The sequence below is a fragment of the Cetorhinus maximus genome, chromosome 7, assembly GCF_964194155.1.
Source record: "Cetorhinus maximus chromosome 7, sCetMax3.hap1.1, whole genome shotgun sequence".
In the NCBI taxonomy this organism is placed as follows: Eukaryota; Metazoa; Chordata; class Chondrichthyes; order Lamniformes; family Cetorhinidae; genus Cetorhinus; species Cetorhinus maximus.
Window position 1 is genome coordinate 16,994,886 of NC_135885.1, and position 13,523 is coordinate 17,008,408.

At 44.2% G+C, this 13,523-nt stretch overlaps 1 protein-coding gene across 1 annotated transcript in view; it reads left to right on the forward strand.

Annotated features, from left to right (window-relative positions):
- Positions 1 to 6,352: 6,352 nt before the first annotated feature.
- Positions 6,353 to 13,523, forward strand: part of ppp2r3b (protein phosphatase 2, regulatory subunit B'', beta) — a 148,959-nt gene continuing 141,788 nt past the window's right edge. Inside the window, exon 1 of the mRNA XM_078545111.1 lies at positions 6,353 to 6,476. The gene's annotated coding sequence lies outside the window, so the exon portion shown is untranslated. The remainder of the gene's footprint in view (positions 6,477 to 13,523) is intronic.

Sequence of the window (13,523 nt, forward strand, 5' to 3'; positions counted from 1 at the left end):
TAAAATATTATGTCAGGTTTTGATAGAGTAAATGATGTGTATTGCACATGCTCAACTGCAGGCTGCCATTATTAAACTAGCTTTATTTACACCTCCTCAGAGAGGGCAGTAGAGAGGACAGTATAACAAAGTGTTCAGCTTTTGCAATATACTACAGTAAATAGGGAGAAACTGTGTTTCCAGTGGTAGTAGGATCAAGAATCAGAGGACACAGATTTAAAGCAATTGACAAACAAATCAGATTTGACATGAAAGACAAAGATATGTAGCGAGCTATGATCTGGAATACATTGCCTGAAAAGGGTGTTGGAAGCAAATTCAATAATAACTTTCAAAAGGCAATTGGATAATAATCTGAAGGAGAAAAATTTGCAGGACCATGAGGAAAGAGTAGGGGAGTTGTAGAGATGTACTACCGAGAGGCTTCTTTAGTTGAACAACAAACTTTATTTACAGAGCTGCTGAATTAGCTGCAGGCCGCTAGCAAGGCTACAATCTATTACCTAGACTAGGAAACTCCATCCCTTAGAAACCTCTCTGTGCTCATTGTTGATTGGCTGTTCTGACCATGTGACCCTTACTCAGTAAGTCTGGCCTTAAAAGCAACAATCACCACGTCCCTTCCCTTTTAATTCCTTGTTATTTACACAAATTATGTTGTGCCGGTGAATAGAAAACAATATCAAAAATCTTAGAAATAATCACACTTGCACTCTCACGAATTCAGATTATACATTTATATACATAGGCCCAGCAATTACAAATCAATTCGCTGAGGGGGTTCTGTTCCAGGTAAAGCGGCACAATTCTATAGCCTGAAGTTCTCCTACAGGATTGACACTAACAGGAACTGTGATAACAGGTACTTCTTTTGGCATAGGCAGTTCATTACTCATCAATTCAGCGGGAGGAGACATCAGCTATGTCTATAACAGGTTGATCGGTGCTTACGGGTTCGATAATATTACTTAGTGGCAACACTGACTGTTGAAACGTCTCCCTGCTCCTCAGGTGATCGTGTTTATGAATGATCTGGCCTTCCATGTCTACTTGGTATGAAAGGGGTCCGGTCTCACTGACAATGACCCCTGGAATCCAACTTGGACTGCTACCGAAGTTTCTTACATATGGTTCATCTACTATAAATTTCAGGGCTCTACTATGCAAATCGCGGCTTGTTTTCAGATTACCTTGGTTCTTCTCTACCCTCCCAAGGCAATTTGAAAATACAGGGCTCAGTCTCGTTCCGAGATTACGCTTCATAAGCAGTTCTGCTGGTGGAACTCCCGTCGTTGCACATGGAGCCGTGCAGTAGCCAAGAAGGAAGCGTGAGATTTTGGTTCATCCCGACAATTTTAGTTCTGACCTGAAACTTTGGACAGCTCTCTCGGCTAGCCTGTTTGATGCTGGTCAGGCACAATTCGGATGTGTTTAATGCCATTTAGATTGGTGAAGTTCTGAAATTCAGCAGTTGTAAATGCAGCTCCATTGTCTGATACAATGACTTCAACTAATCCAAGAGTCGAAAAGCATTGGCATAGCCTTTCGATGGTAGCATGCGACGTAGGTGATTTAACCTTAAAGATCTCCATCCCTTTTGAATGTGCATCGATTATGAGCAAACGCATTGTGCCCAGGAATGGACCCATGTGGTCTATATCGATCCACACCCATGGTCAGCCAGGCCATTCCCGAGGGCGTGGCACCCATGGTCAGCCAGGCCATTCCCGAGGGTGTGAGGGGGGCTTGTGGCCGGCAACTTTTGTTGCAGTTGGCACTGTTGACAGCGAGTGACTAACTTTAATATCTGCATCTATACCAGGCCACCACACGTAACTCCCGGTGTAAGGGCACAGCGGATGGTAAATGCTGAGGGTAGGAGGCTATGGGTGTCTGCGTTTGCTATGTGTATCCCAGGTCAGTGCTTGAAAGTGTATTCGTAGGTGAACAGAATTACACATTCTAATGGCTGACTTCTTGTCGAGGCTATTGGCAGGACAGCCTTGTCTTCTTTGAGAAGGCCCAAAAAGCAGCTTATGATCGGAGATGATAGTAAAGTGCCTGCCATGCAAGCACTGGTGGAATTTTATAACTCCAAAGACTAGTGACAGTCCTTCCTTCTCGATCTGTGAATAACCTTTCTCGGCCTCTGAGAGGGCTCGATATGTAACCTATTGGCCTCTCACAGCCATCGTCCATTTCATGCGACAACACTACACCGCCATATGGAAAAACGTTGCAGGTCAATATCAATTCTTTAAATGTATCAAAGTGCACTAACAAAGTTGAGGAGTGCAGCAGTTGTTTTACTCTGTTGAAGGCTTCCTCCTGTGGAGTCTTCCAGGAGGAGTGATGGTGTTTCTTCAGCAGGATGTGCAAGGGGGCCAGGCAGTCAATAAGTTAGGTTAAAAAAAAAATTGCCTGTAGTAGTTTACCATTCCTAAAAATGATTTGAGTTTGGTGATATTTATCACCCTAACCTTTTCTTGCACAGGGTGTAATCCTTGTGTCCACATGGCGCCCCAGACAGGTAACCTCGGTGGCTTGGAAAGGTGGCTTTAAAGACAGACTCTAGCTTCCAGAAATCTTTTTAATACCTCCTCTAAATTTGCTAAATGCTCAGCCTCTGTCGATCCAGTTATGAGGACATAGTCAAGGTATACTACAACTCGTGGTAATCCCTGTAACAAACTCTCCATCGGCCTTTGAAATGTTGCATATACCGAGGACATGCCAAAAGGTCGGCGCAAATAGACCATTGTGCGTGTTTATTGTGACATAGCCCCAGGATGTGTTATCTAACTCAAGTTGCTGGTACGCATGGCTCATATCCAACTTAGCGTAGGATTGACCTCCTGCCAGATTTGTGTACAAGTCTTCAATTCTTGGAACTGGATATTGTTCCAACTTGGCAGCCTGGTTAACTGTTAGCTTATACTCACCACAAATGCGGACAGACAGACAGACAGTCTAACCCAGTTCCAGTAAAGGGACGATAGGTGCTGCCCATACCAAAAATTGAACTGGCTGCATGATGCCTAGTTCCTCCAACCTGTTTAACTTAGCATCCACTTTTTCTCTTAAGGCATATGGTACTGGTCTTGCCTTGAAAAATCAGGTAATTGCCTCTGGATCAACATAAATCTGGTCTTGTGAAAGAGGCTGTCGTATTTTTTCTTAAAACAATCCTATCAATCCTCCTGCCCACACTTGAAAAATCTCAGACCAAATGAATTTGATTTCTTTTAGCCAATCATGGAAGGCTTGGTCCTTCCCCAGTCAGTATTGTTACTGGGAGCTGGGCTGACTGCTGCCCATTGCTCACAGGTACCATGGCGGTGCCTTTTACTTTTATGGCTTCTCCCATGCAAGTCTTCAAATGGTCAGAAGTTCTCTCCAGTCTTAAGGGTTGGGTACCTTCCCTCAGGTAATGAAATGTGCACTCACCCATCGCTGTGGCTGATGCCCCTGTATCCACATACATAACTAAGGGCTTCCCGTTTACATGCAGTGTGACAGTAATAGGGCTTGCTTTGACTGCTTTAAGATTAAAAAGAGTGTAAATGTCAGAATTAGTTAGTTCAGACTCTTTCACATTAGGTACTTGTAATATCTTTGCTGGCTGGTTACTTGGCAGTCTGGACTTAGCTCAGCACTGCTTTATCAAATATCTTCTTTTGCGACAATGATAGCACTCAGCCTCCTTAAATTTACATGGTTCAGGAGTGTGTTTACTCCCATATTGTTAACTTTTCAACTTCAGGATTGCTTTCTGGTGGCCTGCGGTATGTTTTTGATTTCTGAGTGATTGGGAACGATTCTCACTTCACGGCTGCTTCTGCAGTTTTGGCGCTATGCTTGGCTGCAGGTTCCTGCCCTAAATGGTAAACGATGCCATGTTGCAAGTTCTGTAGCTCCAGCGAATCTTTTTCAGCACTTTCCATGGCCAGCGCTATCTCTATCGCTCATTTAAAATTTATATAGGCTTCTGCCAACAATTAATGCTAAATAAAAACAAAAAACTGCGGATGCTGGAAATCCAAAACAAAAACAGAAATACCTGGAAAAACTCAGCAGATCTGGCAGCATCGGCGGAGAAGAGCAAAGTTGACGTTTCGAGTCAACTTTGAGGACTCGAAACATCAACTTTGCTCTTCTCCACCGATGCTACCAGACCTGCTGAGTTTTTCCAGGTATTTCAATTAATGCTAAATGGCATCTTTGTACATGCCAAAAAATAACTGATCCCCTGGCATGTCATTCAAGGTCACTCCAGAATTACAATGCTGTAACAATTGCTTCAACCTAGCAATGTAAGTCATGATCAATTCGCCTGGGGCCCTCACCCTTGTACTAAATTTGAATCTTTGCATAATGACTGATGGCTTGGGCTGAAAATGGCCCTTCACTAAATCCACAAGCTCACTGAATGACTTGGGCACACTTGGGACAGTGAGACTACGAATAAGGTTGTAGGTTTGACTCCCACAGATGCTCAAGAGAATTGCTTTGCCTCCTTCTCTATTTCATTGGCCTGGAAGTAAATCCCGAGGTGCTCGATGTATTGAGTCCAATCCTCCGTGGGGAAGTCAAATGGATCGATCCTCCCAAAGAGAGGTATCCTGGTGAATATATATCTTTTCCCTTCTTTAAAACAAGATACTCATAGCTGTAGAGCAACAGGCAGCGCCAGGACCATTTATCCTCATCACCAGATGTAAAGATACACTACCAAGAGGCTTCTTTAGTTGAACAACAAACTTTATTTACAGAGCTGCTGGATTAATAATAGGTCTCCAGCAACACTGCAACACTCCCTACACTAGGAAAGCTCCGCCCCTTATAAGCTTCCCCATGCTCAGTGCTGATTGGCTGTTCTGACCACATGATGCTTCCTCAGTAAGGCTGGCCTTAAAGCGACACAAGAGTGGAACTAATTGGATAGCTCTTTCATGATAGGCCAAGTAAAATCCTCCTGCGCTGTATAAATCTAAGATTCTATGAATGAGAGGTGATCTTAATGATACATATAACATTCTGAGGGAGCTTGACAGGGTAGATGCTGAAAGGATGTTTCCCCTTGTGGGATAATCTAGAACTAAGGCGCACAGTTTAAAAATAAGGAGTGCCCTATTTAAGACGGAGATGAGGAGCAATTTTTTTCCTTCAGAAGATCATTAGTCTTTGAATTCTCTTCCACAGAGAACAGTGGAGGCTGGATCATTGAATATATTCAAGGCTGAGTTACAGGTTTTTGATCTACAAGGGAGTCAAAGCTTAGTTGGGGGGTGGGGAAGGGGGGGCTGGCATGAAAGTGGAATTAAGGCCATAATCAGATCAGCCATGATCTTATTGAATGGCAGGGCAGGCTCAATGGGCCAAATGGCCTACTTTAGCTCCTATTTCTTATAGTCTTATGATCTTCTTATGAATATTAGTTGTGTTATTCTTCAAATAATTGCAAACACATGGTAAGGTACTCAAAATTAAATAGGAGGAGGTTAAAAAAGAATCTAAGTTTTCAATGCTTCAAACGAGTTTGAGAGGGTAAACAAGATTATTTGCAGCATTTTGTGGATTAATAATAAGGAGGCAAGAGAAAGATATAGTTGGAATTTTTTGTGCAAAGGGCTAATAGAATATGGAAGCATTACTTCAAGTGGCTGAGTTAAAATGACATTTAACAAAATTTACAAGAATGGATCTGGGGATGAGAGACTTCAGTTACATAGATAGAATGACAAAGCTGCAGCTATTCTCCTTAGAGAAGAGAGACAAGATTTAATAGAGTTGTTAAAAATCATGAGGGGTCGGGACAGAGTAGGTAAGGAGAAACTATTCCCATTGGTAGAGGAACAAGAACCCAAAGACAAAAACAGAAAATGCTGGAAAAACTCAGCAGGCCTAACAGCATCTGTGGAGAGAGAAAAAAAGTTAACATTTCAAGTCTGAATGACTCTTCAGAAGAGCTCTGATGTAAACCACTGCAGCAATTGGCCAAGCACAATCATGGACCCAATCCAATGGAAGTCCATGGTTGCCTTTGCCTTCTTAAGTCATTGGACCTGAAGGAGAAGTGCTGAGGAAGGGAATTGATTTGAGATGCTAGCATTTGGTGCAATTCCTAAAATTATTTTTAAAAAAGAAGCTATTTTCGTTGAAGACTTTGCCTCTTGAAAACCTTAGCAAGATTGCATCATGAACGCATTGGCCTTTGACATGTGGCATCAGGGTCCCTTGTGCTGCAGCTCAGGCGGGGGCGGGGTTCCCGCGTGGCGCCGTTGCCGCGGTAACCGGAGCGCGCGCGGCCGCTGTTCTCGCGAGACGCGGCGAGGCGAGACGCGGCGCGACAGGAGGGCCGGAGTGGCGGTTGCCTGGGAGTCGCCGCGCGGGGCGGTGGGGGAGGGGAAACAAGAGGCGGGAGGAACTGACAGGCCGGGGAAAGAGGGAGTTAAGTGGAGCGTGGTTACAGGTAGGTAGCCTGGCTGCACTGACAGCAGCAGCTCTGTGGGAGCTGCCCGTTTGCGATTCCACAAGCGACCTGCTGCCCAGGGCTGGCTGGCATGGCAACCAAACGCCAGGCTTCAGTCCCCATCTAGGCCAACCCCCCCCCCCCCCCCCCCCCAACCTCTCCTCTCCCCTCCCCTCCCCTCCTCTCCTCCTCCTACCTCCACTCCCTCCCCTCCCTCCCCTCTCACCACTCCCTCCTGTACAGGGTGAGAACCATTTCGCTGCATTTCCAATTTTTTTTTCATTTATGTTGAAGTTGCCTGCCTTTTACTGCACCTTTTATGCTTTTTTTGAAACAAAATGCAATTTGTATATGGTATAAGATCAGGATTTTATTTTTGTTTAATTGTGGTTGCAAATGCATGTCTTTTGTTTAAAATGATGCATCTGCGTTGATTTCTACAAAATCATCTTTGTCATTTTAATATCCTTGGGGAAATTGTTAATCTGCAAATGATCCATTTGCTTAGAAATAAGTTTGTACAATTTTGCTCTCTCACTCCAAAGCAATACAGGCCAATTTTCACAACCTATTTGTTTCTTTCTCTTGCTTTCTTTATCTTTCATTTTTCCCCTCCCAAGGTTTCCGAGCAGAGCTTTGTGATAGAGTTGTGTGATGATATACATGAAACCAAAAAGCCATTTTTAAAAAATCTATTTATGGGGTATTAGTTGCTCATCCCCAATTGCCCTTGAGAAGGTGGTGTTGAGCCACCTTTTTAAACTGCTGCAGTCGACCTGTGTAGACACATCCACAGTGTTGTTAGAAAGGGAGTTCCAGGATTTTGTCCCAGCTTCAGTGGAGGGACAATGATATAGTCCCAAGGGTGTTCCTATGTATCTGCTGCCCTTATCCATCTAGGTGGTAAAGATTGTGCGTTTGGAAGGTGCTGTCAAAGGGGCTTTGGCGAGTTGCTGCGGTACATATTGCATATAGTACATACTGTGTGTTGGAGGTGGAGGGAGTGAATGTTTAAGGTGGTGGATGAGGTGCCTATCAAGAGGACTGCTTTGCCCTGGGTGCTTTTGAGCTTCTTGAGTGTTGTTGGAGCTGGACTAATCCAGGAATATTCCATCACACTCCTCTCTTATGCATTTGTAGATGGTGGTCAGACTTTGGGGAGCTTTTACTTGCAAAAGAATTCCCAGCCTCTGACCTGTTTTTGTAGCCACAATACAGAGAAATCACAATGAGCCAAGCTCGGATGACATAAAATTCCGGTTATGTGAAAGTTGTCAACCATTACCACTGGCAGAATAGCAAATCCCATAGAATTAAAACCATGATAAGCCGCAATTCCGCTCTGGGAATTCCGGATTAGCCGAATTTGTCTAAGCTTGTCAGATGGCCGCGTCAACCAATTAGAGCAGAGTTAGCCCGTACAAGAGCGCAAGATCATGGAATGCTGGGGTGGCCATCATTTGACATCGAGATTTCCCTGTGAAAGGAAGTGGAAAACCTATGAGTACAGCGAAACCTGAGAGAAAATTAAAAGTTGTAAGTGAATTTAAGTGGAAAACCATGGTGTATAGCGGAAAGCGGATATCGTGAATGAGTGGGAGATTCCAATGTCGAGCTTGTCCATCATTATGAAACACAAGGCAAACATCTTGGAACAGTTTAACAAGCAGGCATTCTCTCCAGCAAGGAAGAGGATGAGAACAGCTGTCCATCCCAATGTTGAAGAAGCTCTGTTAACATGGTTCAAGGCAGCCTGAGCAGAGAACATTCCCGTCTCTGGTCCAATCCTGTAGGAAAAGGGAGACACCCTGGCAAAGAAGCTGGGCCGCATAGAGTTCACCTGCAAGGACGGATGACAGGACCGATTCAAGACAAACATAGAAACATGGAATCTAGGAGCAGGACATTCGGCCCTTCGAGCCTGCTCCGCCATTCATTATGATCATGGCTGATCATCCAACTCGATAGCCTGCTCCTGCTTTCTTTGATCTCTTTCGCCCCAAGAGCTATATCCAACTCCTTGAAAACATACAATGTTTTCGCCTCAACTACGTTCTGTGGTAGCAAATTCCACAGGCTCATCTCAGTCCTGCAATTATACAGGGCCTTGGTGCACCTGGAATATTGTGTGCCGTTTTGGTCACCTTATCGTACCAAGGATGTACTCGCTATAGAGGGAGTGCAGTGAAGGTTTACCAGACTGATTCCTGGGATGGCGGGACTGACATATGAGGAGAGATTGAGCCGATTAGGATTATATTCGCTGGAGTTCAGAAGAATGAGGGGGGATCTCATAGAAACCTATAAAATTCTAACAGGACTGGACAGGGTAGATGCAGGAAGGATGTTCCGAATGGTGGGGGAGTCCAGAACCAGGGGTCACAGTCTGAGGATACAGGGTAGACCATTTAGGACTGAGATGAGAAATTTCTTCACCCAGAGAGTGGTAAGCCTGTGGAATTCGTTACCACAGAAAGTAGTTGAGACCAAAACATTGTATGCTTTCAAGAAGGAGTTAGATATAGCTCTTGTGGGCGAAAGGGATCGAAGGGTAAGGGGAGAAAGCGAGAGCAGGCTATTGAGTTGGATGATCAGCCATGATCATAGTGAATGGCGGAGCAGGCTCAAAGGGCCAAATGGCCTACACCTGCTCCTAGTTTCTATGTACTCGAATCCTCCTCCTATGAAAGCCAACATACCATTTGCCTTCTTCACCTTCTGCTGCACCTGGATGTTTACCTTCAGCAACTGGTGTACGAGGACACCCAGGTCACGTTGCACATTCCCTTCTCTCAATTTATAGCCATTCAGATAATAATCTGCCTTCCTGTTTTTGCTACCAAAGTGGCTAATCTCACATTTATCCACATTATACTGCACCTGCTATGCATTTTCCCACTCAGCTTGTCCAAATCACACTGAAGCATCTCTGCATCCTCCTCATAGCCCACCCTCCCACCCAGCTTTGTGTCATCTGCAAATTTGGAGATATTACATTTAGTTCCCTCATCTAAATCATTAATACATATTGTAAATAGCTGAGGTCCCAGCACCGATCCCTGCGGTACCCCACTTGTCACTGCCTGCCATTCAGAAAAAGACCCGTTTATTCCTACTCTTTGTTTCCTGTCTGCCAGCCAGTTTTCTATCCATCTCAATACACTACCCCCAATCCCATGCACTTTAATTTTACATGCTAATCTCTTTTGTGGGACTTTGTCGAAAGCCTTCTCAAAGTCCAAGTAAACCACATTCTCCCCCTCATCAACTTTACTAGTTACATTCTCGAAAAATTCCAGTAGATTTGTCAAGCATGATTTCCCTTTCATAAACCCATGCTGACTCTGTCCGATTCTACCACTGTTTTCCAAGTGCTCAGCTATTAAATCTTTTATAATGGACTCTAGAATTTTCCCCACTATCAACGTCAGGCTGACTGGTCTATAATTCCCTGTTTTTTCTCTACCTCCCTTTTTAAATAGTGGGGTTACATTAGCTATCCTCCAATCTGTCGGAACTGTCCCAGAGTCAAAGTATGGCATCGTTTTCCGAGCATTGAGGGTGCGGCGGTTATGGCAGCAATGACAGACGATTGCTTCTAAAATGGCCTCATCCACATCTTGAATGAGTATGCACCAGAAGACTTTTTTAATGTGGATGAAAGCAGACCATTTTTCCGTCTTTTGCCAGATTACTCTTTGATGTTTAATGGTAGAAAGCGGAACAATAAACACGTCACTGCTCTGGTCTATGCCAACATGGATGGCACTGAAAAACCGCTGCTTCTTGTGATAGAGAAGTACAGGAAGCCACGTTGCTTCGTGAACATGATGACACTACCTATGAAGTACAAGCCTAACAAAACTGCCTGGATGATCTTCAGCATTTTTGAGGCATGGAAGAGGAAAGTGGGCAAAACGTATAAGCAATAGAAAAGGAAGATCGTCATCATTACAGACAACTGCCCTGCGCACCCTTGACATCGCTGGCTTCAAGAACATCAAACTGATGTTCTTGCCTCCCAATGCCACGGCCAAACTCCGGCCAATGGATCAGGGAGTGATTAGGAACTTGAAAACCAATGACTGATGGCAGCTGATCTCTTGTTATTGAGACTATTGATAGAAAGCAGGAGTACAATCCAACTGTTCTAGAGGTTATGTTCATGATGGTGTGGAAGATGATGACAGACGCCACAATTGCCAACTGCTTCCACGATGCTGGGTTCAAATGGGTTACAACTGCACAAGACGTCAAAGACCAGGAGGAGCAGGGTGAGGCCAACCAACCCAATGATGAGGCACTTTTCGCTCGTGTCCTGGAGGCCGGGATGGAAATTTCAGCAGAGGCAATCATGGAAACTCAAGCAGAGGTGGATGATGTCGTATGCTGCATGACGGAACTGACAGACGAAGCAATTGTAGATGCAGTATGTTATTCAATAGAGTAGCCCAATGAATGCCCTCCCTCTCACCCGCCTATTTCCTTAGCCAATACTGCAGAGGCAGTAGAGATTCTCTGGGATTTTGCACTGCAGTATGAAAACACTGAAAACGTGTTTGACTGTGTTGACAACATATCACACATGTCCAAAGACAACATGTTAAGCAGAGAAAGATTACAGAGTTTATTCATAGCTAATTCTCAACATTTTTCAATCAAAGCTCTGGCTTTTTATGAGGCCAAGCTGTTGTAAGGTGTGAACAAATTGAGGAAAGATTTTTTCACATGCATTTACTGCTTTACTGTGTTTTCATTTGGCATTTGAATCTGTTGTTTTGACATAGACAGCATTTGTAGGCATGTCGGGTTACATGGAGATGCATTCATGTGGGAATGGGGCCCCCTTGGCTATCTTGAAGCTCCACTTAACACAAATTTGAGGGTGAATCCCTGGGATTTGACTCATCAGGATTTTACTGTATTTGTATGACTGGCCCAGTTAATTTTCTGGTCAATTGTAACTTCCAAATCATTGACTGTGAAGGATTCAGTGATGATGATGTCGTCGAGTGCCAAGAGGCAGTGGCTAGATTTTCTCTTGTTGCAGATGGTTGTTATTTTCTGGCACTTGAGTGGTTGTGTGAATGTTACGTGCCATTATCAGCTCAGAAATTGTCCAGGTTTTGCTGCACGTGTGCATGGATTGCTTCGGTGTTTGAGGAGTTAACAGTTGATACTCTTTCGAGTTATCAACAGTCACAGATTGCAACTCTTTTGAGTACAATCACAGTTCTTGGTTTCCGGGAGTGGGACATGAACCCACAACCCTCTGATTCAAAGGCGAGGGTGCTATGAACTGAGCCACAGCTGACACCTCCCGAGTTAACAGTTGATGTTCTTTCAAGTTATCAACAGTCACAGATTGCAACTCTTTCGCGTACAATCACAGTTCTTGGTTTCCGGGAGTGGGACATGAACCCACAACCCTCTGATTCAAAGGCGAGGGTGCTATGAACTGAGCCACAGCTGACACCTCCCGAGTTAACAGTTGATACTGAACATTGTGCAATCATCAATGAATATCCCCACTTTTGTCTTGATGATGGAGGAAAGGTCATTGATGAAGCAGCTGAAGATGGTTGGGCCTAGGAAACTACCTTGATGAACTCCTGGGGCTGAGATGATTGGCCTCTAATAACCATACCTTCCTTTGTGTGAGATATGACTCCAATCAGTAGAGGGTTTTCCCTCTGACTCCCACTGACTTCAGTCTTTCTAGGGCTCCTTGATGCCACACACAATTAAATGCTGCCTTGATGTCAAGGGCAGTCATTCTTCCTTCAGCTGTTGAGTTCAGCTCTCTTTTGTTTATGTTTGAACCAAGCGATAATGAGGCCTGGAGCCAAGTGACCCTGGCAGAACCCAAACTGAGCATCTGTGAGCAGGTTATTGCTAAGCAAGTGCTGCTTCATAGCGCTGTTCCTGATTATTTTATTTTCTCAATTAATGAGAACAGAAGCAAGCAGTTTGCATCTATCCCTTTAACCCCAGTGGTCACAATTAAGTGTGCAGAAGGATCCTTCATGATGTTTAAAAAGTAATTTCCAACCTTTTGTGTTTGCTAATTCAGATAGTGTGCTAACAGTAAACTAGAAAACTAAGTTTGTTTCCAACTTGACTTTATCTACTGTACAAAAGTTGTGTTTCACTGAACCCTTTTTTCAATGGGAGCTGCATCTGAAAATTGTTTTTATATCCCAAACATAGCTGGGAGCTCTTTCTAGGAACTCTACACTATTGGGATCTTGCCCTCTTGTAAAACTGCCTGACTTGTAGTATGAGAGATTTGCTAGCAAACTGTCTAACCTAGTGGACAGAAAGCCTCAGCCACTTCAAATGCATAAAATCGTGGGGCCAAATCTTCTGGTCTCCAGACTCTTAAGAGACCAGACGTACGACTGAGATGCATGTTGGCACCCTGTGGAAGTCCTGACGTGCCGACTTACACGGGAATTGCCCAGGAAGTTTAGACTTCCGATGGCAATTCCCCTGCTCCCCAAGACCCTCCAGAAATGTTTCCGACTCTGAGTTAAAGGTCAGACAATTCTGATTTACTTGGTTAGTTATGCAGGAAATGTTAGATTAAAATATGGTCTAATTCCTGGGTAACTATACTACTGACTCCTCAATCACCCCCTGACCCTCCCCAACTCCACTTGTCATTGCTGCTGCTCAGAACATTCGGACTATAGAAACTTGCAACACGACCATTTGGCCTGCCATGCCTGCATTGGATAATTTGAAAGAGCTGTCCAGTTGAGACCCATACTCCAGCTTTCTTTCTTTTCAAGTACAAATCCCATTGCCTTTTGAAAGTTCCTATGGAATCTAATTTCACCACCTCTTTAGATAGTACATTCCAGATCTTAACTCTGTGTTTGTTGGTGGGTGTGGCGTGGGATGGATGTTGGCTCTCGGTTTTTTTCCCCCAATTATTTTAAATCTGTCATTTCTGGTTACCAGCCCCCACTTGCAGGAGGAAACAGTTTCTCCCTACTTGCTCATAATTTTGGAACCCTCTTTTAGTTTTCCCCTTAATCTTCCCTGC